Raw genomic sequence first — 25,845 nt, 5'->3', positions numbered from 1 at the left:
GAGCTCTGATCTGGATGCTGTTCTGTAACAGTGTTGAGGGATCAGATACATTGTGTCTCTTATATTCCTGCGGGGACCTAAGAGGCGCATTACACGCATGATCAGACGCTAAAAAGTCCATGCCGGCTCCCAGGCGTAACCCACCAAGGGCGACAGCCGAGCAGCTCCCCATTACTGCGCCGCAGGAGCCGCAAGCTGAACACAGACATGGTCCATGTCACATCTGTCCCTGGCCGTGACAGTGACATGTCCGACCCGTGTCATCATAGGCGGCTGCCTCCTCCTTCATGTCTCTCTCCTCTGAGATATTATAGGACATGATCTATAGAGCCGGAGGATGAGGAGGGCACAGCAAAGCTCCATGCTGAGAGGAATGATGGAGTCATGGTCAGAGGATGAAATGATATGAGGGCTCCAGCCCCCAGCCCACACTCATAGGTCAGAGAGGAAAGTGACAGGAGGACTATAGGGCTAATTTAATAGTTATATTCTTGTACATAGGGGGCAGTATTATAGTAGTTATATTCTTGTACATAGGGGGCAGTATTATAGTAGTTATATTCCTGTACATAGGGGGCAGTATTATAGTAGTTATATTCTTGTACATAGGGGGCAGTATTATAGTAGCTATATTCTTGTACATAGGGGGCAGTATTATAGTAGTTATATTCTTGTACATAGGGGGCAGTATTATAGTAGTTATATTCTTGTACATAGGGGGCAGTATTATAGTAGTTATAATCCTGTACATAGGGGGCAGTATTATAGTAGTTATATTCTTGTACATAGGAGGCAGTATTATAGTAGTTATATTCTTGTACATAGGGGGCAGTATTATAGTAGTTATATTCTTGTACATAAGGGGCAGTATTATAGTAGTTATATTCTTGTACATAGGGGGCAGTATTATAGTAGTTATATTCTTGTACATAGGGGGCAGTATTATAGTAGTTATATTCTTGTACATAGGGGGCAGTATTATAGTAGTTATATTCTTGTACATAGGGGGCAGTATTATAGTAGTTATATTCTTGTACATAGGGGGCAGTATTATAGTAGTTATATTCTTGTACATATAGGGCAGTATTATAGTAGTTATATCCTTGTACATAGGGGGCAGTATTATAGTAGTTATATTCTTGTACGTAGGGGGCAGTATTATAGTAGTTATATTCCTGTACATAGGGGACAGTATTATAGTAGTTATATTCTTGTACATAGGGGGCAGTATTATAGTAGTTATATTCCTGTACATAGGGGGCAGTATTATAGTAGTTATATTCTTGTACATAGGGGGCAGTATTATAGTAGTTATATTCCTGTACATAGGGGGCAGTATTATAGTAGTTATATTCTTGTACATAGGGGGCAGTATTATAGTAGTTATATTCTTGTACATATAGGGCAGTATTATAGTAGTTATATCCTTGTACATAGGGGGCAGTATTATAGTAGTTATATTCTTGTACGTAGGGGGCAGTATTATAGTAGTTATATTCCTGTACATAGGGGACAGTATTATAGTAGTTATATTCTTGTACATAGGGGGCAGTATTATAGTAGTTATATTCTTGTACATAGGGGGCAGTATTATAGTAGTTATATTCTTGTACATAGGGGGCAGTATTATAGTAGTTATATTCTTGTACATAGGGGGCAGTATTATAGTAGTTATATTCTTGTACATAGGGGGCAGTATTATAGTAGTTATATTCTTGTACCTGGGGGCAGTATTATAGTAGTTATATTCTTGTACATAGGGGGCAGTATTATAGTAGTTATATTCCTGTACATAGTATTATAGTAGTTATATTCCTGTACATAGGGGGCAGTATTATAGTAGTTATATTCTTGTACATAGGGGCAGTATTATAGTAGTTATATTCTTGTACATAGGGGGCGGTATTATAGTAGTTATATTCTTGTACATAGGGGGCAGTATTATAGTAGTTATATTCTTGTACATAGGGGGCAGTATTATAGTAGTTATATTCCTGTACATAGGGGGCAGTATTATAGTAGTTATATTCCTGTACATAGGGGGCAGTATTATAGTAGTTATATTCCTGTACATAGGGGCAGTATTATAGTAGTTATTTTCTTGTACATAGGGGGCAGTATTATAGTAGTTATATTCCTGTACATAGGGGGCAGTATTATAGTAGTTATATTCTTGTATATAGGGGGCAGTATTATAGTAGTTATATTCTTGTACATAGGGGGCAGTATTATAGTAGTTACATTCCTGTACATAGGGGGCAGTATTATAGTAGTTATATTCCTGTACATAGGGGGCAGTATTATAGTAGTTATATTCTTGTACATAGGGGGCAGTATTATAGTAGTTATATTCCTGTACATAGGGGGGCAGTATTATAGTAGTTATATTCTTGTACATAGGGGCAGTATTATAGTAGTTATATTCCTGTACATAGGGAGCAGTATTAAAGTAGTTATATTCTTGTACATAGGGGGCAGTATTATAGTAGTTATATTCTTGTACATAGGGGGAGTATTATAGAAGCTTGTTGTCTTTCCGGATAAGTGTGTGTTATCTCTTCTAGGTTATTGCTATAATTCCCCCTCTTACAGAGTGCACACAGAGTAGCAGCAGTAATCACTGTCGGAGTGCGGTAGGGGCCGTGTTATGAGCCGTTGTGTAGAAACCCTCACATGGCAGACAACATGGAGACTGGCGGCTGTGATTAAACGTTGCTCCCGTAGCTTCTCCCTGGGGCGCGGTTCCCATCTCTTCCCTCACTCTTATCTCTACAAAGAGAAACAAAGTCTTAATAGAAACCATTTATAAAAATTGCGCGGATTGTTATAGCGGTAACGCTGCGAGCGGAGAGATCTGCCTTCATTTTCTTTCACGTTACCTGTAATTTAATTTATACAAAATCTGCAACGTTACATGAAAAATATCTGGAATTATCTACACGTTTATAGTGTTACAGATATTAAATATGAAACAATTGTTATATTTTTGTCGCTACGATAAATTGTTTTCAGCTCATTGGGGGATGAGACTTCCTGAACCTTTATGAGATGATCCCCCCGAGCTATGAGGTAATTGTAATATTGGTAATAGGTTCGGTGTGAGATACAAGAACTTGACCCTCTGAGATGATGGCGCTAAGAGATAAAAACTCAGCGCCCCGAGCTAATAGCGCGACGAGATAAACGCAACGCACGGAGGAAATAATGAAATGAGGTACAATGTAGCGCTCTGTAGATTTACTGCTATAGGAGCCGAGTTATCTGTGCTATAAAGTATCACTTATACAATACGTTATAACATCTCCGATAAATAATAGTGAGACAATGGGGATTCCTATCAGGCGGAGCCATGAGGTTATACTGCTAGAGCCATGATGAACAATGCTATGAGCTAATGTTATAGAGCTATAATGTATCAAGAGCGTTGAGATCATATTATTAGGGATCATTTCTATTGCGTTTAAAGGGGTTTTCCATTGATTTGGGGGATGCATGAGGGCTAGCGTTTTGCTAGCGTCGCACAGGGGGCGGGGCTCGGGCCGGTCACATATGCGTTTACTGGGAAACTATGCCATGCGATTGATAATGGGAAACGCTAGCGGAACGTGTGAACGCGCCCTTAATGTGTCGGTCTTTAGACCAGTGCAGAGTAAAACCAGACAGTTTCTGAGCCAGATCAAAGGAAACCTACCACATGATACGGTAGGTGTAAGCTGAAAATTCCGGGCACCAGCTCAAGGTGAGCTGGTGCCGGAGCTTACTTTCGTTATTGCCCTAAACCGCTGTATCGCGGTTTAAACACTTTTTAATGTTTATATCTGAAGCTGCTTTGGCACACCGGCTACGCGCTCGGCGCACCAAGTGCGTGACCGTGCGCACGGCTCTGCGGCACTTCCTATGTAGGCGCGCGCACGGTCGCGTGCTTGGTGCGCCTAGCATGTACCACCGTGCGCCGAAGCAGCTTCAGATATAAACATTAAAAAGTGTTTAAACTGTGATACAGCGGTTTAGGGCAATAACGAAAGTAAGCTCCGGCACCAGCTCACCCTGAGCTGCAGCTCGGTATTTGCAGCTTACACCTACCATTTCAAGTGGTAAGTTTCCTTTAATCCCGGTGTCTGATGCTGATGATGAACCTGCTGGTGAGTTGTACTTTGCTCCTCCTATTAGTTGCTCTAGTTTGCTGCACCTCAATATTGAATTTTCTGGTGCAGACACGCCCCCTTTTTTGGAGAAGTTGGAAAACAGACGGAAAATTGTCTAAAACCTTCAGTAAATGCGGCGCACAGCGGTTCAGGTGAAAATGACTCTGATTTTGTGGCATGAAAAAAAACTTTGATCAAAGTTCTGCTGTTATAGTTCTGGTGGATACAAGAGATGAGCCATGATGGAGAAATAACGCCGTGACATAGAACCAAAACTGAGGTTACAGCAGGATGAGATGGAGCTTATAGCCTTAGACTCTTTCCCCTGGTTACCCGAGACATAAATGTGCAGACTCCGGACTCCATCACTGCAGCCGTGTGTGTACGGAGCCCTGAGCTGCCGCTCGGCGGGAATCATTACTTTCTGTTATTTTCTAGTTATTTGTTATTGTTGGATTATTGTTTTTTTTCTTTCTTCCTCCTGATTTTCTATTCCGGGAGTCCCAGACCTGAGATAAGGGGGAACTAATCTGCATCATTCCATTCCCAGGGACGGGCGGGGAGAAGATTCCGCAGTGTGACCACTTATCCTTACAAAATTATCTGTAAGGCCCCGGCAGCCGCTCACCTGAATAATTACACAAAATCATTAACCCCAGGACATCGGCTCAGGCTGCGGCTGCCAAGGTAAATGTGCAATCAGGCGCCTTCCGTAAATATCTAGATGCTTTCCCGGGATTTCAGTGGATTTACTAATGGTGCTGTCTACAAAAACTGAATGAATATCTAGTATATTCCAGAAGCCAGGTGATATTAGCTTAAAGGGATTGTGGTCCCCTTAAAGGGGAAGTCTCATTTCAGCAAATTAATGTTATTGTTTACATGATGAAAAGTTATGCAATTTTCCAATATACTTTATGTATCAATTCTTCACAGTTTTCTAGATCTCTGCTTGCTGTCCTACAGAAAGTGTCCATGTCAACTTCCAATGGACAGAATTCTGCCCATGGTCACTCAGGTGAGCGGCTCGTTAGTATCATAGAGTAATCAGAGCCGTGTGTTATAACGAGCCAGGGACCTGTGTCATCCTGGTCAGATTTCTAAGAAACACAGAGGATTCATCAGCACAATTATATTTATTTGGTGGAGACTATAGTGAAGGTGGGGGCCAGACGTTCATACCCCTCCACCCACCTCACTCCCTGCCCACAGTCACCCAGAGCTGCCCGTAGTGGTGTGCGGGTCGGAGAATGCCAAAAACTGGTGGGTAGAGGTAGATTCAAGGCATAACAATGTAACACATTCCACAACGTAGTTAGGCTTATTTACTAGGGGTCCGCGGCCTCACTTTTGTCGGATTTTCTGATATTTTAGGTTTTTGCATGGCTGTGACAGGTATTTAACAGGGGATTGTGTCGGCCACAAATGTTTTTTAGCTGGCGACAGAAATCGGGGGCGGCCGTTGGACGATCCGACTGATTCGGACTGAGTGCGGAATTCAACTTTCAAATTGTGTCGCAAGACAATGCACTTACATGCACCAGGAATAAGAAGGTGAACTCCAGGGACCTGAAAGGGGAAGCGACACATGCAGGATATCGGGCGCACGATCTTAGTGACTCCCCGCACAGCGCATTATACACGGACAATGCACTTACATGCACCAGGAAGAAGAAGGTGAACTCCAGGTACCTGAGCGGGGAAGCGACACATGCAGGATATCGGGTGCACGATCTTAGCGACTCCCCGCACAGCACATTATACATGGACAATGCACTTACATGCAGCAGGAAGAAGAAGGTGAACTCCAGGGACCTGAGCGGGGAAGCGACACATGCAGGATATCGGGCACAGGATCTTAGTGATTCCCCGCACAGCGCATTATACACGGACAATGCACTTACATGCACCAGGAAGAAGAAGGTGAACTCCGGGGACCTGAGCGGGGAAGTGACGCATGCAGGATATCAGGCACACAATCTTAGTGACTCCCCGCACAGCGCATTATACACGGACAATGCACTTACATGCACCAGGAAGAAGAAGGTGAACTCCGGGGACCTGAGCGGGGAAGCGACACATGCAGGACATCGGGCGCAGGATCTTAGTGACTCCCTGCACAGCGCATTATACACGGACAATGCACTTACATGCACCAGGAAGAAGAAGGTGAACTCCGGGGACCTGAGCGGGGAAGCGACACATGCAGGATATCAGGCGCACGATCTTAGTGACTCCCCGCACAGCGCATTATACACGGACAATGCACTTACATGCACCAGGAAGAACAAGGTGAACTCCGGGGACCTGAGTGGGGAAGCGACACATGCAGGATATCAGGCGCAGGATCTTAGTGACTCCCCGCACAGCACATTATACACGGACAATGCACTTACATGCACCAGGAAGAAGAAGGTGAACTCCGGGGACCTGAGCGGGGAAGCGACACATGCAGGATATCAGGCGCACGATCTTAGTGACTCCCCGCACAGCGCATTATACACGGACAATGCACTTACATGCACCAGGAAGAACAAGGTGAACTCTGGGGACCTGAGCGGGGAAGCGACACATGCAGGATATCGGGCGCACGATCTTAGTGACTCCCCGCACAGCGCATTATACACGGACAATGCACTTACATGCACCAGGAAGAAGAAGGTGAACTCCGGGGACCTGAGCGGGGAAGCAACACATGCAGGATATCGGGCGCACGATCTTAGTGACTCCCCGCACAGCGCATTATACACGGACAATGCACTTACATGCACCAGGAAGAAGAAGGTGAACTCCAGGGACCTGAGCGGGGAAGCGACACATGCAGGATATCGGGCGCAGGATCTTAGTGACTCCCCGCACAGCGCATTATACACGGACAATGCACTTACATGCACCAGGAAGAAGAAGGTGAACTCCGGGGACCTGAGCAGGGAAGCGACACATGCAGGATATCGGGCGCACGATCTTAGTGACTCCCCGCACAGCGCATTATACACGGACAATGCACTTACATGCACCAGGAAGAACAAGGTGAGCTCCGGGGACCTGAGGGCGCGTTCACACGTTGCGTTTTGGTCGTGTTTTCATTGCGTTTGAAACGCATATACAACAGCTGATGAGAGGTGATTTGCCTAATTACATTACCGTTTACGTTTCTAAACGCAATGTTAACGCATGCGTTAACATCGCGTTTACGATGCGTTTTGTAAACGGAAATGTTAGCAGCGATGTAATTAGGCAAATCACCTCTCATCAGCTGTTGTATATGCGTTTCAAACGCAATGAAAACGCGACCAAAACGCAACGTGTGAACGCGCCCTGAGCGGGGAAGCGACACATGCAGGAAATCGGGCGCACAATCCTAGTGAATCGCGGCACAGGGCGTTATACACAGATAATTCATTTTTGGGGAACTCCTCCGTAAATGTGCCCCAATGTAACAATCTACAGTTCTTACATCTTATTGTAACAACACAACAGATAAAACAAAGTATCTATTTCTCCTAAACAAGAATTCATCAAGACAATTACTTCTAGACTGAAATCTTGATCCCTGCGGTCCGCAGATATAAAATTAAAACGTCAAATGCTGCGAGGCAGAGATCCGAGGAGAGACAGAGACGGAAAATTCCAAATAAAAGTCTAATAATTATGTCCTGGATCCGTCAGACAACAGGGCCATAATAAGATTGTTACTCCTATCAAGAGACGCTAATGATATGATAAGATGGCCGCGGAGAGGCGGAATGTTCCGTCACTGTCATCCTTAGAAGAAGGGCTCCGGCGTCTCTTTAAGTACCTGTCCTGGTTAATACGAGGTCCCTGATGTTTCAACAATCCAATTTGTGCTTCCGTCTCTTCACGGATACATTTATCTGACAGCCTTCCATATTCCGGAGACTTCAGACTGACAACCTGGAGCTCATTAGGACATGGAGAACATCCAGAAGTTCTATTTATGACTTTTGGGGAAATTTGAATGGAGACTATGAGGTCTGAATGGCGCCTGAGATTGGGGTGTCAGCTGCCTGATAAAGATTGAGGCGACGTGTGCTGGCGGACGGGGCGAGGATGATGACTGTGATGATGGTCTGCTGCAGAACTTAATTGTACTTTACGGCCTTTCACTTCCATGTAACATTCTGCTATCACTGATTGTCTGGGATTTGATGTAAAGCCGGTCAGGAGGAGATTGGGGAGGGGGGGGAGGGTCATTGGATATAGGAACAATATATCTCACAATGGCTTAGATGACCAGCAGCTTCATACATTGTGAGGAGCGAGGAAGGTTACATTACATAGGAGAAATGGGGCTATGTCACTTTAAAAGTGATGGATGGATAGATAGATATGATATAGATAGGAGATAGATAGATAGATAGATAGATAGATAGATAGATAGATAGATAGATAGATAGATAGATAGGAGATAGATAGATAGGAGATAGATAGATATATTGAAGAAAGTGGGCAGCACTAATTGTGATGAAAAAAGTGTAAGTTCTTTATTCCATAGTCAGCAACAAAACAGCGACGTTTCGGCTCCGAGGAGCCTTTTTCAAGCCCAACACACTATGGATAGATAGATAGATAGATAGATAGATAGATAGATAGATAGATAGATAGATAGATAGGAGATAGATAGGAGATAGATAGATAGATAGATAGGAGATAGACAGTAGATAGATAGATAGATAGGAGATAGATAGATAGATAGGAGATAGATAGATAGATAGGAGATAGATAGATAGATAGATAGATAGAGAGATAGATAGGAGATAGATAGATAGGAGATAGATAGATAGATAGATAGATAGATAGATAGATAGATAGATAGATAGGAGATAGACAGTAGATAGATAGATAGGAGATAGATAGATAGACAGATAGATAGATAGATAGATAGATAGATAGATAGATAGGAGATAGATAGATAGATAGATAGATAGGAGATAGATAGATAGAGAGATAGATAGGAGATAGATAGATAGATAGATAGATAGATAGATAGATAGATAGATAGGAGATAGATAGATAGGAGATAGATAGATAGATAGATAGATAGATAGATAGATAGATAGGAGATAGACAGTAGATAGATAGATAGGAGATAGATAGATAGATAGAGAGATAGATAGGAGATAGATAGATAGATAGAGAGATAGATAGATAGATAGGAGATAGATAGATAGATAGATAGATAGATAGATAGATAGATAGATAGATAGGAGATAGATAGATAGATAATACAGGACAGATCCAAGCAGCTGCTACGAATCCCTTCAGTTTACTACAATGTATCAGTCTGGAGTCCAGGCAGTTTAGCTCACAGAGCATTGTCCAGATTAGATACAATTGTCTCGACTTCTAAACTCAGAAAAGTAAGGTGATTACCCCTGAACAGAAACAGGAGGGCTACCATTTACTAGCAGCAAGCAGAGATCTTGTAATAAGTAATTTCAACAACTTGAAGGAATATCCTTATAAGAGCAGCTTTTATGATCCTTTTATGCTTGAGGGATCTAGAATTAGGGTCTCACCTTTAAATCCTCCTCTGTCCCCACCTCTGTAGAGATCATGGAGAGTAAATGAAGTGCACGGCCCGACCTCTACACAGGAGAAGGACACGAGTCTCAGAGAGAAGTAATGAAGACTAATGAGCAGGAGGGGGGGATCATCACTGAAGGTGGGGGGGGGGGGCGCCGACCCGTCCAACAGAGACCTAGAGATGATGATCAATGAGAAGAGGGATGGAGGGTAATGGCTGCAGAATGAATCTATCTATCTGTCTAAAAGATGAAAAAAGGCGGAACTCTTCAAAAAAATTTCCAAAAAAGCGGGGTTACCTTTTTCCAGGGTGCAACGTTTCAGCTAATGGCTTGAAAAAGGCTACTGAATTGATATGATAAGACACATGATAGGATTAGATACACATCTCAGCAGGCAGTATCACATAGGATAGGATTAGATACACAGCTCAGCAGGCTGTATCACATAGGATAGGATTAGATACACAGCTCAGCAGACAGTATCACACAGGATAGGATTAGATACACATCTCAGCAGGCAGTATCACACAGGATAGGATTAGATACACATCTCAGCAGGCAGTATCACACAGGATATGATTAGATACACAGCTCAGCAGGCTGTATCACATAGGATAGGATTAGATACACAGCTCAGCAGACAGTATCACACAGGATAGGATTAGATACACATCTCAGCAGGCAGTATCACACAGGATAGGATTAGATACACATCTCAGCAGGAAGTATCACATAGGATAGGATTAGATACACAGCTCAGCAGACAGTATCACACAGGATAGGATTAGATACACATCTCAGCAGACAGTATCACACAGGATAGGATTAGATACACATCTCAGCAGACAGTATCACACAGGATAGGCTTAGATACACAGCTCAGCAGCAGTATCACATAGGATAGGATTAGATACAAAGCTCAGCAGACAGTATCACACAGGATAGGATTAGATACACAGCTCAGCAGCAGTATCAAACAGGATAGAATTAGATACACAGGGAGGAGAGAGCGGCCATGTCTGGAGCGGGAGGGGGTCGGTAGTAGAGGAGGGACATGGGGAAGGCGCCTTGTGAACAATCTGAGACGTGAGTTACATTGTAAGTTTTCTCGCCTAATTCCTGGGTTCAGGATTTCTTTTCAATGTTGTGGGAGAAGCAGAAGACATTTGTACATCTGGCAGCGCGTCGGGACCTCCGATGTGCCGGCTCCTCCACAGCGCCACCTATAGACCTGCACCCGGGAAGCACGAGACTGTAACATTTATATCATTATTATTATTATCATTATTATTATATAGTTATTATTTGTTTTTATTTTTTGTAGAACTGTAAATTATTTCAACTTTTTAACAACTTTATAAAATCCCTTTTTAATGCGGATGCGCTGCACACAGCAGAGGTGCTGGAACACTGTGGGCCACATTTACTTACCCATCCCGTTGATGCCGGCGATCCGGAATGTCCGATGTGGATTCGGGTCTTCCGCGATTCACTAAAATCGTGCACCCGATATCCTGCATGTGTCGCTTCCCCGCTCAGGTCCCCGGAGTTCACCTTCTTCTTCCTGGTGCATGTAAGTGCATTGTCCGTGTATAATGCGCTGTGCGGGGAGTCACTAAGATCCTGCACCCGATATCCTGCATGTGTTGCTTCCCCGCTCAGGTCCCTGGAGTTCACCTTCTTCTTCCTGGTGCATGTAAGTGCATTGTCCGTGTATAATGTGCTGTGCGGGGAGTCACTAAGATCCTGCCCCGATATCCTGCATGTGTCACTTCCCCGCTCAGGTCCCTGGAGTTCACCTTCTTCTTCCCGGTGCATGTAAGTGCTGATCTTACGACACAATTTCATTTTTAAATCCTGCGATTTGTCCGAATCACTCTGGTTGTGCGACGGCCATGCACTCCAATTTGTTTTGCATAAAAGCCGCCGCCGATGCGCCATAATCTGATCGCGTGCACCAAAAACCCAAGTCAATTCAGGGCAAAAAGGAAAAATTCTGGAAACCCAACAGAAATGCGTCCGATGGACCCTTAGTAAATGAGCTCCTGTGTGTCTGTCTAATATACACTGGTTCACATCATTGTAACTGTCACTGCATCCAGAATTGTGATTATTAAAGACCAATTCAGAGGCCCCCACCAATCCCAAGAACGGGGTCCTGGTTCCCCTCTATGAACACTGTGATGGGTCATGTTATGACTGGACTGATCGAAGGAAGATAATGAGATGTGAGTGTGATTTCTGGAGAATTATCTTTGTATAAATCATTAGTGGGAACAAATACAAGAAAACTTTTCAATCCGAGGAAAGTATTTCTCTCACCTTATTGCCTCCCCCTGAAACTCATATTCACTATGAAATGGTTTACCTAGAAGTCTATGGAGAGGGGAGGAGAACCTGAGTGATAGCAGAAAGACAAAGGCTACTGGAGATAATAGGAAGCTTCTATCTCACCCCATGTGCTTTATTCTCATCATTACTGGTCAGTACTTCCATGTAATGTTCTATATGATCCTGCTGGTGGTGCTCAGTGATGGAGGAGAGGAGAAGCCACAGACAGAGGCTGCTGGAGATAATATGAAGTTTCTATCTCACCCAAGTGCTTTATTCTCATGAGTACTGGTCAGTTCTTCTATGAAGTGTCCTATATGATCTTGCTGATGGTGCTCAGTGATAGAGGAGAGATGAAGCCACTGGCAGAGGCTACTGGAGATAATAGGAAGTTTCTATCTCACCCCAAGTGCTTTATTACCATCAGTACTGGTCAGTTCTTCTATGTAGTGTCCTATATGATCCTGCCGATGTTTCTAAGTGATGGAGGAGAGAAGAAACCACAGACAGAGGCTACTGGAGATAATAGGAAGTTTCTAGCTCACCCCAAGTGCTTTATTCTCATGAGTACTGGTCAGTTCTTCTATGTAGTGTTCTATATGATCCTGCTGATGGTGCTCAGTGATAGAGGAGAGAAGAAGCCACAGGCAGAGGCTGCTGGAGATAATAGGAAGCTTCTATCTCACCCCAAGTGCTTTATTCTCATCAATACTGGTCAGTACTTATATGTAATCCTGCTGATGTGCTCTGTGATGGAGGAGAGAGTTATGAAGGAGATTCTCCTGTACTTTCTGTGTGCAGTGTATGGGAGACGTCATAGCACCCGGTCTCCATCCGCCGGCTCTGACACCACGTAGAATGATAGACCTGTATACTATACCGGGTGCACATCACAGGGGCTTCTCTGGTCTCCACTGGTTTGTCAGAAGATCCAGGGCTGTGCGGGGAATGATCCAGGATCGCTATCTGCCATCGATATTCACAGGACTGACTAATCCGCGCTGAGATACACAAATAGCCGACATTAGGACATCTGATTATCGACTGAATATTTGCTGAACCTCTTATGTCTCGTTATTTTGTAGATGTTATTTCTCTTTCGATCTCTGGGATTGATTTTTTTTAAATCTTTTCTAAACAATTCACAAATCGCCTCTTATTATGGGCTGCAGAGGGTGCGCTGCTGCGCTCTCGGAGGGGGGCGTTGGGGTGTGATTCACCTTTTTACTCTGGACAGAAATACAATGCCCGATGTGTCTGAGGTTTTATATCCGTGTCATGTAATATGGAACAGTAAATCCTGCTGATAATAAGCGTCAGAGCCGCTCCAGATGCCTCGTAGAGCCCCTGAGGTTCTCGCCCACATTGGGGGTCATTTACTAAGGGGCCGATTCGCGTTTTCCCGACGTGTTACCCAAATATTTCCGATTTGCGCCGATCTTCCCTGATTTGCCCCAGGATTTTGGCGCACACGATCGGATTGTGACGCATCGGCGCTGGCATGCACGCGATGGAAATCGGGGGGCGTGGCCGAACGAAAACCCGACGGATTCGGAAAAAACGCCGCATTTAAAAAAAAAAAAGTGACGCTGGACTCGCGCTTACCTTCACACGGTCCGGCTTGGTGAAGATCAGTGCATTCCAGGGAACTTCAGCGCAGCAGCGCCACCTGGTGGACGGCGGAGGAACTGCCTTAGTGAGTCGCCGGAAGACCCGAATCCACCGCAGAGAACGCGCCGCTGGATCACGAATGGGCCAGGTAAGTAAATCTGCCCCTGACACCGGTCCTTGCAGTGACACGTTGTCAGGTTCTCGCAGGTTGTCAGAGTCACACGAGGGGTTAAAGCTTTTTATTTTTTAAAAACTACATTTTTTGTGTGAATTCTTGAGAACGAGAATAATTACCTCCACTTGTCAGGTCAGGGGGAGTCATGGGGAGGCGGAGGTCCACTTAAGGATAAGAAGTGCTCCAGTAATGACCCATTATCGGGCGCCGGCTCCTCGCGGCGCAGGGCCTCATCCCCGCCACTCACTCTATTTACCTGCCTCTTTGTCTCCCGTCAGAAACAGTCATTAGAGTCATTGTTCCTGGATCCAGAGAAGGAAAATTACAATAATCATTCTACCCATCAGAAGATGAGGAATCAAGTGCTACAAAAAGCACACGACAGAAGTATCTAGAACAATGCGAGAGCTGCTAATGGACAAGGTTACTGGGGGCTGGAGCAACCCACGATCTCCAGGGGCATAACAGGGACGCGAAAAGTGCAAAGAAACGGGAAGATAGATGAGATACAGATAGATATGAGATCAGGGGCGTCACTAGGGGCCACATAGTAAACTTCAGAATGGGGGGCCTCCTTTCCTCCTTAAAAAATATACATATACTCACACATGTGAGTTACAATCACACACAGTATATATACATTCATACATACAATACCATATGCAGACAAACAGCTTATACAGATATATATATATATTTTCTGCATATCCTGGTTGCTGGGGCCCCTGACAATGTGAGCCCCATTACTGCTGCTATGGCTGCTTTCACTGTAGTTACACCCCTGTATCAGATGGATAGATACATGATAGATGGATAGATTGATAGATAGATATGAGATAGATAGAAGATAGATAGATAGATAGATAGATAGATAGATAGATAGATAGATAGATAGATAGATAGGAGATAGATAGATAGATATGAGAGATAGATAGATAGATAGAAGATAGATAGACAGATAGATAGGAGATAGATAAATAGATAGATAGATAGATATGAGATAGATAGATAGATAGATAGATAGGAGATAGATAGATAGATAGATAGATAGATAGATAGATAGATAGAAGATAGAAGATAGATAGATATGAGATAGATAGATAGATAGATAGGAGATAGATATGAGATAGATAGAAGATAGATAAGATAGATAGATAGATAGGAGAAGATAGATAGGAGATAGATAGATAGGAGATAGATAGATAGACAGATAGATATATAGGAGATAGATATGAGATAGATAGATAGACAGATAGATAGGAGATAGATAGATAGATAGATAGATAGATAGATAGATAGATAGATAGATATGAGATAGATAGATAGATAGATAGATATGAGATAGATAGATAGATAGTAGATAGATAGTAGATAGATAGATAAGAGATAGATAGATAGATAGATAGATAGATAGATAGATAGATAGATATGAGATAGATAGATAGATAGATAGATAGATAGGAGATAGATAGATAGATAGATAGATAGATAGGAGATAGATAGATAGGAGATAGATAGAAGATAGATAGATAGATAGATAGGAGATAGATAGAAGATAGATAGATAGATAGATAGATAGATAGATAGATAGATAGATAGGAAAAGATAGATAGGAGATAGATATGAGATAGATAGATAGATAGAAAGATAAGAGATAGATAGATAGATAGATAGGAGATAGATAGATAGAAGATAGATAGATAGATAGGAGATAGATAGATAGATAGATAGATAGAAGATAGATAGATAGATAGATAGATAGGTTCCTTGTAGTTAATATGAGATGATTATTGTTGCAAAACGGTGTCAAAATAATATTGATTACAAATGTTCCACCATGTTTATAGGCAGCTTCTCTGCAGACCAGAGTGTCTCCATGGTAACAGACAACAATCCATCCTGGTGTAGTGGGCTCCTGCAGTCATGTTTTACTCCCTTCCATCTGCCTCCTCCTGTAGTATCTGTAGGATGAGGAGTAAGGGGGGTAAAATAACATATGTCTACTGGATCTGACACCACAAGGTTGTCCTGTAGTCTGATACCATGGAAACGCACAAATCTGCACGGGAGCTGTGGTATAATAAAACAAAAGCAGAATTTTTTAGATAAAGTTTCATGGCGGGAAGTTATTTCTGTTATTTCTATTTTGCTATATGATGGATACTTTGTATATTGTTGCCCCTGTGGTTTTCTATGCCTATTTGAACCTCATGTATAGTAGATTGCATCTGACCACACAATGATTTCTTGTAGTCTGTTACCATGGAGACACATAGATCTGCATAGGAGATTGTCCATTAATAGTATGTGGTAGATTTTGGCTGCAGTCACCTGTCGGTCTCTGGGAGTCTGATGATTTCCACTTCTCCCCCTATTTTTGCAGCCTTTGAACTCTCCATGTGGTCACCCAGAAAATGAGTCTCTGGCGGCTCCTCGGCTCCTGCTCATCGCTCTGTAACTTGCACACGCAGCAATTCTCCAGCAAAACTTTGATATTCCTCCATCTTTCTCTGAGTGTAAATTGCTGGCGATTAGCGCAGGGATCTGTGGCTGTGGGAGAGCGAGGGCTGGGGGGAGCGAGTGGGGGGATCGCTGGAGCCCCCTGATTGAGGATTCTCAGCACAGGCTGCGGTCCTGGAGCAGTGACAGTACAAGCCGCTGTCCCTCTGCCCTGCATGATGGATTGTCCGGACACATCGGCCGACTCACACACAACCTGCTCCCTGCTTGTCTTCCAGAGTCTCCAGAGCTTCGTGTGACATCATCATGAGCCAAAGAAGAAAGTGAGCGACTACTGGACCCATCATCCTGCTATCCACCCACCGACCCACCCAGCAGACACCATGATTCACTATGGGGAAGGTAAGTGCCAGGTACAACCTCATCTTTCCTTCCAAGTAGCAGAGGAGACAGGCGGCACCTCCCCCTCAGTAACATGACCCAAAAATCAACTATCTATCCATCCAGAATCAAACTGGGGATACTTTATGCTAGAGACCCACCCACCATCAACTTCTAGAAAACAGACTCCAAAATGAGTTGTCTTCTGCTGTACCTCTGGAGTCCAGAACTGGGATATAGATCTATCTATCTATCTATCTATCTATCTATCTATCTATCTATCTTCTATCTATCTATCTATCTATCTATCTATCTATCTATCTATCTCCTATCTATCTATCTACCTATCTATCTCCTATCTATCTATCTATCTATCTATCTATCTATCTATCTATCTCCTATCTATCTATCTATCTATCTATCTATCTATCTATCTCCTATCTATCTATCTACCTATCTATCTCCTATCTATCTATCTATCTATCTATCTATCTATCTATCTATCTATCTATCTCCTATCTATCTATCTATCTATCTATCTCATATCTATCTATCTCATATCTATCTATCTCCTATCTATCTCTCTCTATCTCTCTCTATCTATATATCTATCTATCTATCTCCTATCTATCTCCTATCTATCTATCTCCTATCTAACTATCTATCTATCTATCTATCTATCTATCTATCTATCTCCTATCTATCTATCTATCTATCTATCTATCTATCTATCTATCTATCCCCTATCTATCTCCTATCTATCATCTATCTATCTATCTATCTCCTATCTATCTCCTATCTATCTATCTCATATCTATCTATCTATCTATCTCATATCTATCTATCTCCTATCTATCTCCTATCTATCATCTATCTATCTATCTATCTCCTATCTATCTATCTATCTATCTATCTATCTATCTATCTATCTATCTATCTATCTATCTCATATCTATCTATCTATCTCCTATCTATCCCCTATCTATCTATCTCCTATCTATCTATCTATCTATCTATCTATCTATCTATCTATCTATCTATCTATCTATCTCCTATCTATCTATCTCCTATCTATCATCTATCTATCTATCTATCTATCTATCTATCTATCTATCTATCTCCTATCTATCCCCTATCTATCTATCTATCTATCTATCTATCTATCTATCTATCTCCTATCTATCTATCTATCTATCTATCTATCTATCTATCCCCTATCTATCATCTATCTATCTATCTATCTATCTATCTATCTATCTATCTCATATCTATCTATCTATCTATCTATCTATCTATCTCATATCTATCTATCTCCTATCTATCTATCTATCTATCTATCTATCTATCTATCTATCTATCTATCTCTCTATCCATAGTTAACGTCTCCTCCTGGGAATGCAGTCTATAATGTCACATAGAATTAGTGAGATTACTTAGGTGTGAGGCACAGGGGGCCTAGCGAACCATGAGGATAAGCACAAGTCTCGCACCTTCCCCCTGTTGTCTTCTTCCTTCAACTCAGTCAAAAGTGTCAGAGTTTACTGCTTGCATTTTATTCATAAACCTGATAAATCACGGTGACAAAGTCTATAGCGACCAAGTATATATGTCTTGTGTATAGTCTATATATCTTGTGTGTATACGTCCTGTGTATATACTGTATCTCCGGTGTGTATATATCTTGTGTGTATACGTCCTGTGTATATACTGTATCTCCGGTGTGTATATATCTTGTGTGTATACGTCCTGTGTATATACTGTATCTCCGGTGTGTATATATCTTGTGTGTATACGTCCTGTGTATATACTGTATCTCCTGTGTGTATATGTCCTGTGTATATATGTGCTGTGTATATACTGTATCTCCTTTGTATATATGTGCTGTGTATATACTGTATCTCCCGTGTGTATATGTCCTGTGTATATACTGTATCTCCCGTGTGTATATGTCCTGTGTATATACTTCCTGTGTATATACTGTATCACCATTGTGTATATATGTCTTGTGTATATCTACCGTGTGTGAGGACACAGGACACATATAGATTGTGATCGCTTCCCCCTCCAAAATCTGCAGTGATTTTTTTCCAATTCTTTTTTCGTTGAATTCCATTTGCCAAATGTCTGATCTGATTTTACAAAATATTCCAGACGTGATTTTTAACGTAGTAAAATGGAAACATTGGAATTGACAGGCGATACAGTCCATTTAGTCTGCGGAGTTCTGCCAATTCCTGGTAATTACTCTGATCACACACCGCTACTTGTTAAATCACAGAGGACTCCCGGCCGCTACTTCATTTTTCTCGGAAAATACAAGGACTTGGAATAGCGCTGACGAGGAGGAGCGGCGGGAATACATTGTTTCTTTTGTGAATTTCTATTATCCTGTATGAGACACGTCACTGGCCTATAGAGCAGTGATGGCAAACCTTTTAGAGGCCGAGTGCCCAAACTACAACAAAGACCCGCTTATTTATCGCAAAGTGGCAACACAGAAATGTAATTTGTGATTTATACTCCCTTCTCTCTCACAGTTTTCATTGATACCAGCACCTGAGGCACCGATAAAGCAGAAAATAGTCCCAGGTTGAGCTGTCACTTTAAAATAGCTCTGTGCACAGCAAGTCCTGGGCTGTCTGGGACTGCAGGAAGATACCTGGAGTCATCTCTGGTGATGGCCCGAGTGCCCACAGAAAGGGCTCCGAGTGCCTCCTCTGGCACCAGTGCCATAGGTTAGCCATCACTGCTATAGGGCATCGCCTCCATCTCTACCACATTGTTCTTTACATGTAATACCGTGACCAGCCTGTGTATAAAGGGGGGCGCTGATAGCACCATGCTGCCATTCTTATGGAAAAAAATGAAGCGCTTGATATGGATATTACCCAATTCTAGTAAATTCAGGGAAAAAAAAGGTGGTCTAGAGGTACATAGGAAATAGTAATAAAATCCTACGTGGACTGAGGTGATGGAACCCCATATACTGTAACATTCCTAGGAAGTTTAGTGTCAGTAATATATGTAACAGACAAGAAAACGCATTGGATGAATGTCTTGTCCAATGTCACCCCTTGAGTATCGGGGTCATGGGGTCGGGGTAGAGGTGAAAGGGCATCATCTCATTCCTGCTCAGCTGCATCTGATAGAGGTTGATAGACGTCAGTAGATTTATATTGTTAGCAGACAATAAAGAATCAATTTGTCTTTGTGGCTTCTCCACGACTGTGATGAGAATTCTTAAAGATCCTCCGCCGCAGATTGTTACAGAACACTGCAGAACATTCTAGATTGCTTTGTCTTCTTACCTGGGAGTGGGTGGGTCCTGCCATCCACCTGTGATGTCATAGGATGATGTCATAGTTTAGATAATCCAGCTCATAACTGTCACATTCTAGAGTGAAATGTTATCAGATCTAGAATATAGTAGAAGCCCCCGCTTTTATTCCATAGAGAACCACAAATTACTGTTCTAGAGCAAAACGTTGGGGCAGATTTACTTACCCGGTCCTGTCGCGATCCCGCGGTGCGTTGTCCGACGGGGATTCGGGTCCGGCACGATTCACGTAGCTAGTGCGCCCGAGTTCCTGCATCCGTCGCTTCTGCCCCAAGGTCCGCCGGAGTTCACCTGCTTCTTCCCGCTGCTTGTAAGTGCGGATCATGCGGCACAATTTTAAATGTTAAATCCTGCGCGTTGTCCGACGGCATGCCCCCCCCCCCCATTTCTGTTGCGTGCAAGCTGGCGCTGATGCGACACAATCTGATCGTGTGCGCCAAAAACCTTGGGCAATTCGGCGCAAAATGGAAATTGTCGGGAAACCTGACGAAAATGCATCCGACGGATCCTTAGTAAATGAGCCCCATTGACTCTAGATCATAATGGAGAGTAAGCACTTTGTTCTAGACTAGAGTGATCCAGATCTAATGCTCAGATGACTTCACCTGAGGGATATGGATGTAGACCTCATAATACCCTACAAAATCCTGGTATATAGATCCATGTATCACAGTCCTGCTGTTACTAACAACACACAAAGGTATAATTAGACAAATAATTAGGATAATAGCTTACACTGGCTGCAGAGAGCACAGCAGTGTGAGGACACACCCCCAGTGCAATTGCATATGCTACAATCCTGGAATATAAATCCATATATCACAGTCCTGCTGCTACTAACAACACACACAAAGGTCTGATTACACATCTCTCCGGGGACAATACATAACACTGGCTGCGGAGAGCACAGAGAACAATAGTGTGAGGACATGACCCCTGTGCACTTGGAGAAGCTACAATCCTGGAATATAAATCCATATATCACAGTCCTGCTGCTACTAACAACATACACAAAGGTCTGATTACACATCTCTCCAGGGACAGTAGGTTACATTGGCTGCAGTGAAGGCAAGGACTTGAGAATGTAGAGCAGGTTGTGTATTTTTTACCCCGGCCTGACATGACATACGGTACAGTTTATGTGACGATGTGGCGGTACGGACAGTGCAGTTTGCATTACATACACGGGGGGCAATTATCTAATTTTACTTTGAGCAAAACGGCCGAGCGGAGCAGGAACTGCCCGAGAAATCACTGAATCATTTCACTCTGGCACTTAGCAACCAATTATACATCTGATAGCGGCACCGGCATTCTCCACCAGTGAGGTAACTCCAGGCCGTGCCGCCGCCTCCTCCGCCACAAAGAGGTTCTCGCTTTTTTTTACAAATTTCTCTTTAGAGGCGAGCAAATGAAGTGCAGCCGCCTGCAGGCAAAGAGACCGCAGAGAACACCCAGGACTGATGGCGGAAGAACTTTCCAGCCTGTTACCCCGACTGCAGAGACCAATTTACTAAAGTTTTATACTAGACTGGAAGGAGTATACAGCACACCGTACACCGTGTTATACCGATAATAGACACCTATACTGTTACATAGGATAAGGAGGAATTATAGCTGTTATATGCTTGTACATAGGGGCAGTATTATACGGTAGTAGTTGTATTCCTGTACATAGGGGGCAGTATTATAGCAGTTATATTCTTGTACATAGGGGGCAGTATTATAGTAGTTATATTCTTGTACATAGGGGGCAGTATTATAGTAGTTATATTCTTGTACATAGGAGGCAGTATTATAGTAGTTATATTCTTGTACATAGGGGGCAGTATTATAGTAGTTATATTCCTGTACATAGGGGGCAGTATTATAGCAGTTATATTCTTGTACATAGGGGGCAGTATTATAGTAGTTATATTCCTGTACATAGGGGGAGGTATTATAGTAGTTATATTCTTGTACATAGGGGGCAGTATTATAGTAGTTATATTCTTGTACATAGGGGGCAGTATTATAGTAGTTATATTCTTGTACATAGGGGGCAGTATTATAGCAGTTATATTCTTGTACATAGGGGGCAGTATTATAGCAGTTATATTCTTGTACATAGGGGGCAGTATTATAGTAGTTATATTCTTGTACATAGGGGGCAGTATTATAGTAGTTATATTCTTGTACATAGGGGGCAGTATTATAGTAGTTACATTCTTGTACATAGGGGGCAGTATTATAGTAGTTATATTCTTGTATATAGGGGGCAGTATTATAGTAGTTATATTCCGGCACATAGGGGACAGTATTATAGTAGTTATATTCCTGTACATAGTGGGCAGTATTATAGTAGTTATATTCCTGTACATAGGAGGCAGTATTATAGTAGTTATATTCCTGTACATAGGAGGCAGTATTATAGTAGTTATATTCTTGTACATAGGGGGCAGTATTATAGTAGTTATATTCCTGTACATAGGGGGCAGTATTATAGTAGTTATATCCTTGTACATAGGGGGCAGTATTATAGTAGTTATATTCCTGTACATAGGAGGCAGTATTATAGTAGTTATATTCTTGTACATAGGGGCCAGTATTATAGTAGTTATATTCCTGTACATAGGGGGCAGTATTATAGTAGTTATATTCTTGTACATAGGGGGCAGTATTATAGTAGTTATATTCCTGTACATAGGGGGCAGTATTATAGTAGTTGTATTCTTGTACACAGGGGACAGTATTATAGTAGTTATATTCCTGTACATAGGGGCCAGTATTATAGTAGTTATATTCCTGTACATAAGGGGCAGTATTATAGTAGGTATATTCTTGTACATAGGGAGCAGTATTATAGTAGTTATATTCTTGTACATAGGGGGCAGTATTATAGTAGTTATATTCTTGTACATAGGGGGCAGTATTATAGTAGTTATATTCCTGTACATAAGGGGCAGTATTATAGTAGGTATATTCTTGTACATAGGGAGCAGTATTATAGTAGTTATATTCTTGTACATAGGGGCCAGTATTATAGTAGTTATATTCCTGTACATAGGGGGCAGTATTATAGTAGTTATATTCTTGTACATAGGGGGCAGTATTATAGTAGTTATATTCCTGTACATAGGGGGCAGTATTATAGTAGTTGTATTCTTGTACACAGGGGACAGTATTATAGTAGTTATATTCCTGTACATAGGGGCCAGTATTATAGTAGTTATATTCCTGTACATAAGGGGCAGTATTATAGTAGGTATATTCTTGTACATAGGGAGCAGTATTATAGTAGTTATATTCTTGTACATAGGGGGCAGTATTATAGTAGTTGTATTCTTGTACACAGGGGACAGTATTATAGTAGTTATATTCTTGTACATAGGGGCCAGTATTATAGTAGTTATATTCCTGTACATAAGGGGCAGTATTATAGTAGGTATATTCTTGTACATAGGGAGCAGTATTATAGTAGTTATATTCTTGTACATAGGGGGCAGTATTATAGCAGTTATATTCTTGTACATAGGGGGCAGTATTATAGTAGTTATATTCTTGTACATAGGGGGCAGTATTATAGTAGTTATATTCTTGTCCATAGGGGGCAGTATTATAGTAGTTATATTCTTGTACATAGGGGGCGGTATTATAGTAGTTATATTCTTGTACATGGGGGCAGTATTATAGTAGTTATATTCTTGTACATCGGGGGGCAGAATTGTAGTATTTATATTCTTGTACATAGGGGGCAGTATTATAGTAGTTATATTCCTGTACATAGGGGGCAGTGTTATAGTAGTTATATTCTTGTACATAGAGGGCAGTATTATAGTAGTTATATTCCTGTACATAGGGGGCAGTGTTATAGTAGTTATATTCCTGTACATAGGGGGCAGTATTATAGTAGTTATATTCCTGTACATAGGGGGCAGTATTATAGTAGTTATATTCTTGTACATAGGGGGCAGTATTATAGTAGCTATATTCTTGTACATAGGGGGCAGTATTATAGTAGGTATATTCTTGTACATAGGGGGCAGTATTATAGTAGTTATATTCCTGTACATAGGGGGCAGTATTATAGTAGTTATATTCCTGTACATAGGGGGCAGTATTATAGTAGTAATATTCGTTTACATCGGGGGCAGTATTATAATAGTTATATTCTTGTAAATAGGGGGGCAATATTATAGTAGCTATATTCTTGTACATAGGGGGCAGTATTATAGTAGTTATATTCCTGTACATAGGGGGCAGTATTATTGTAGATATATTCTTGTACATATGGGGGAAGTATTATAGTAGTTATATTCTTGTACATAGGAGGCAGTATTATAGTAGTTATATTCCTGTACATAGGGGGCAGTATTATAGTAGTTATATTCCTGTACATAGGGGGCAGTATTATAGTAGTTATATTCCTGTACATGGGGGCAGTATTATAGTAGTTATATCCATGTACATCGGGGGCAGTATTATAGTAGTTATATTCTTGTACATAGGGGCAGTATTATAGTAGTTATATTCTTGTACATAGGGGGGCAGTATTATAGTAGCTATATTTTTGTACATAGGGGGGCAGTATTATAGTAGTTATATTCTTGTACATAGGGGGGCAGTATTATAGTAGTTATATTCTTATACATAGGGGGCAGTATTATAGTAATTATATTCATGTACATAGGGGCAGTATTATAGTATATTCTTGTACATAGGGGGCAGTATTATAGTAGTTATATTCTTGTTCATAGGGGGCAGTATTATAGTAGTTATAGTATTGTACATAGGGGCAGTATTATAGTAGTTATATTCTTGTACATTGGGGGCAGTATTATAGTAGTTATATTCTTGTACATAGGGGGCAATATAATAGTAGTTATATTCTTGTACATAGGGGGCAGTATTATAGTAGTTATATTCCTGTACAGAGGGGGCAGTATTATAGTAGTTATATTTCTGTACATAGGGGGCAGTATTATAGTAGTTATATTCTTGTACATAGGGGGCAGTATTATAGTAGTTATATTCTTGTACATAGGGGACAGTATTATAGTAGTTATATTCTTGTACATAGAGGGCAGTATTATAGTATTTATATTCTTGTACTTAGGGGCAGTATTATAGTATTTATATTCTTGTACATAGGAGCAAAAAAAATCCTAAAATAAATGACCCCTTGTCTGTTTGGTCGTCCACTTGGCAAATGAGGTTCAATGTGGGTAAATATAAGGTTATGTACCTGGGGTCTAATAATCCAAAGGCAAAATATGGGTGACTAGAAGTTCATAAATTGAATAACAGCATGCAATGTCAATCAGCTGCCTCTAAAGCCAGTAGGATCTTTTCATGTATCAGTAGTGGTCTGTACTCTCAGGATAGGGTTGTAATATTACACTGTACAAGGTATTGTTTTGGCCTCATCTGGAATATGCAATATAGTCCTGTTCACCAGTCCATAAAAAGGAGGCCCTGGAGCTGTAGCGGGTACAATGAAAAACCCAAAAATGATAAGGGGTATGGATTAAATTATATGAAAAGACAAGTGGGCACTGTGTCTGGAGAAAAGAAGGTTTAATTTCTGGAGGAGACAAGTCCTATTTACTGCAAGAACTGAGAATCTGTGGAATAGCTGAGAGAGCTCAGGTGCAGATCACAGCAGGGACAGCAGAGAGCTCGGGATCAGAGCACAGCAGGGACAGCAGAGAGCTCAAGTGCAGATCACAGCAGGGACAGCAGAGAGCTCAGGATCAGAGCACAGCAGGGACAGCAGAGAGATCAGTTGCAGAGCACAGCAGGGACAGCAGAGAGCTCAGGAGCAGAGCACAGCAGGGACAGCAGAGAGATCAGGATCAGAGCACAGCAGGGACAGCA

At 41.8% G+C, this 25,845-nt stretch overlaps 1 protein-coding gene across 11 annotated transcripts in view; it reads left to right on the top strand.

Moving 5' to 3' along the window:
* DAB1 (DAB adaptor protein 1) overlaps nt 1-25,845 on the top strand; it is a 507,503-nt gene that overhangs the window by 325,348 nt on the left and 156,310 nt on the right. For 10 of the 11 annotated variants that reach the window (XM_072128817.1, XM_072128821.1, XM_072128814.1 and 7 more), the window contains exon 4: nt 16,550-16,673. The exons of the other annotated variant lie outside the window; for it this stretch is intronic. The gene's annotated coding sequence lies outside the window, so the exon portion shown is untranslated. The remainder of the gene's footprint in view (nt 1-16,549; nt 16,674-25,845) is intronic. 11 annotated transcript variants of the gene reach the window in all.

The sequence above is a fragment of the Engystomops pustulosus genome, chromosome 10 (assembly GCF_040894005.1).
Source record: "Engystomops pustulosus chromosome 10, aEngPut4.maternal, whole genome shotgun sequence".
Classification (NCBI taxonomy): domain Eukaryota; kingdom Metazoa; phylum Chordata; class Amphibia; order Anura; family Leptodactylidae; genus Engystomops; species Engystomops pustulosus.
The sequence above is the reverse complement of the archived record's forward strand: the minus strand, read 5'-3'. Positions and strand labels throughout refer to the sequence as shown.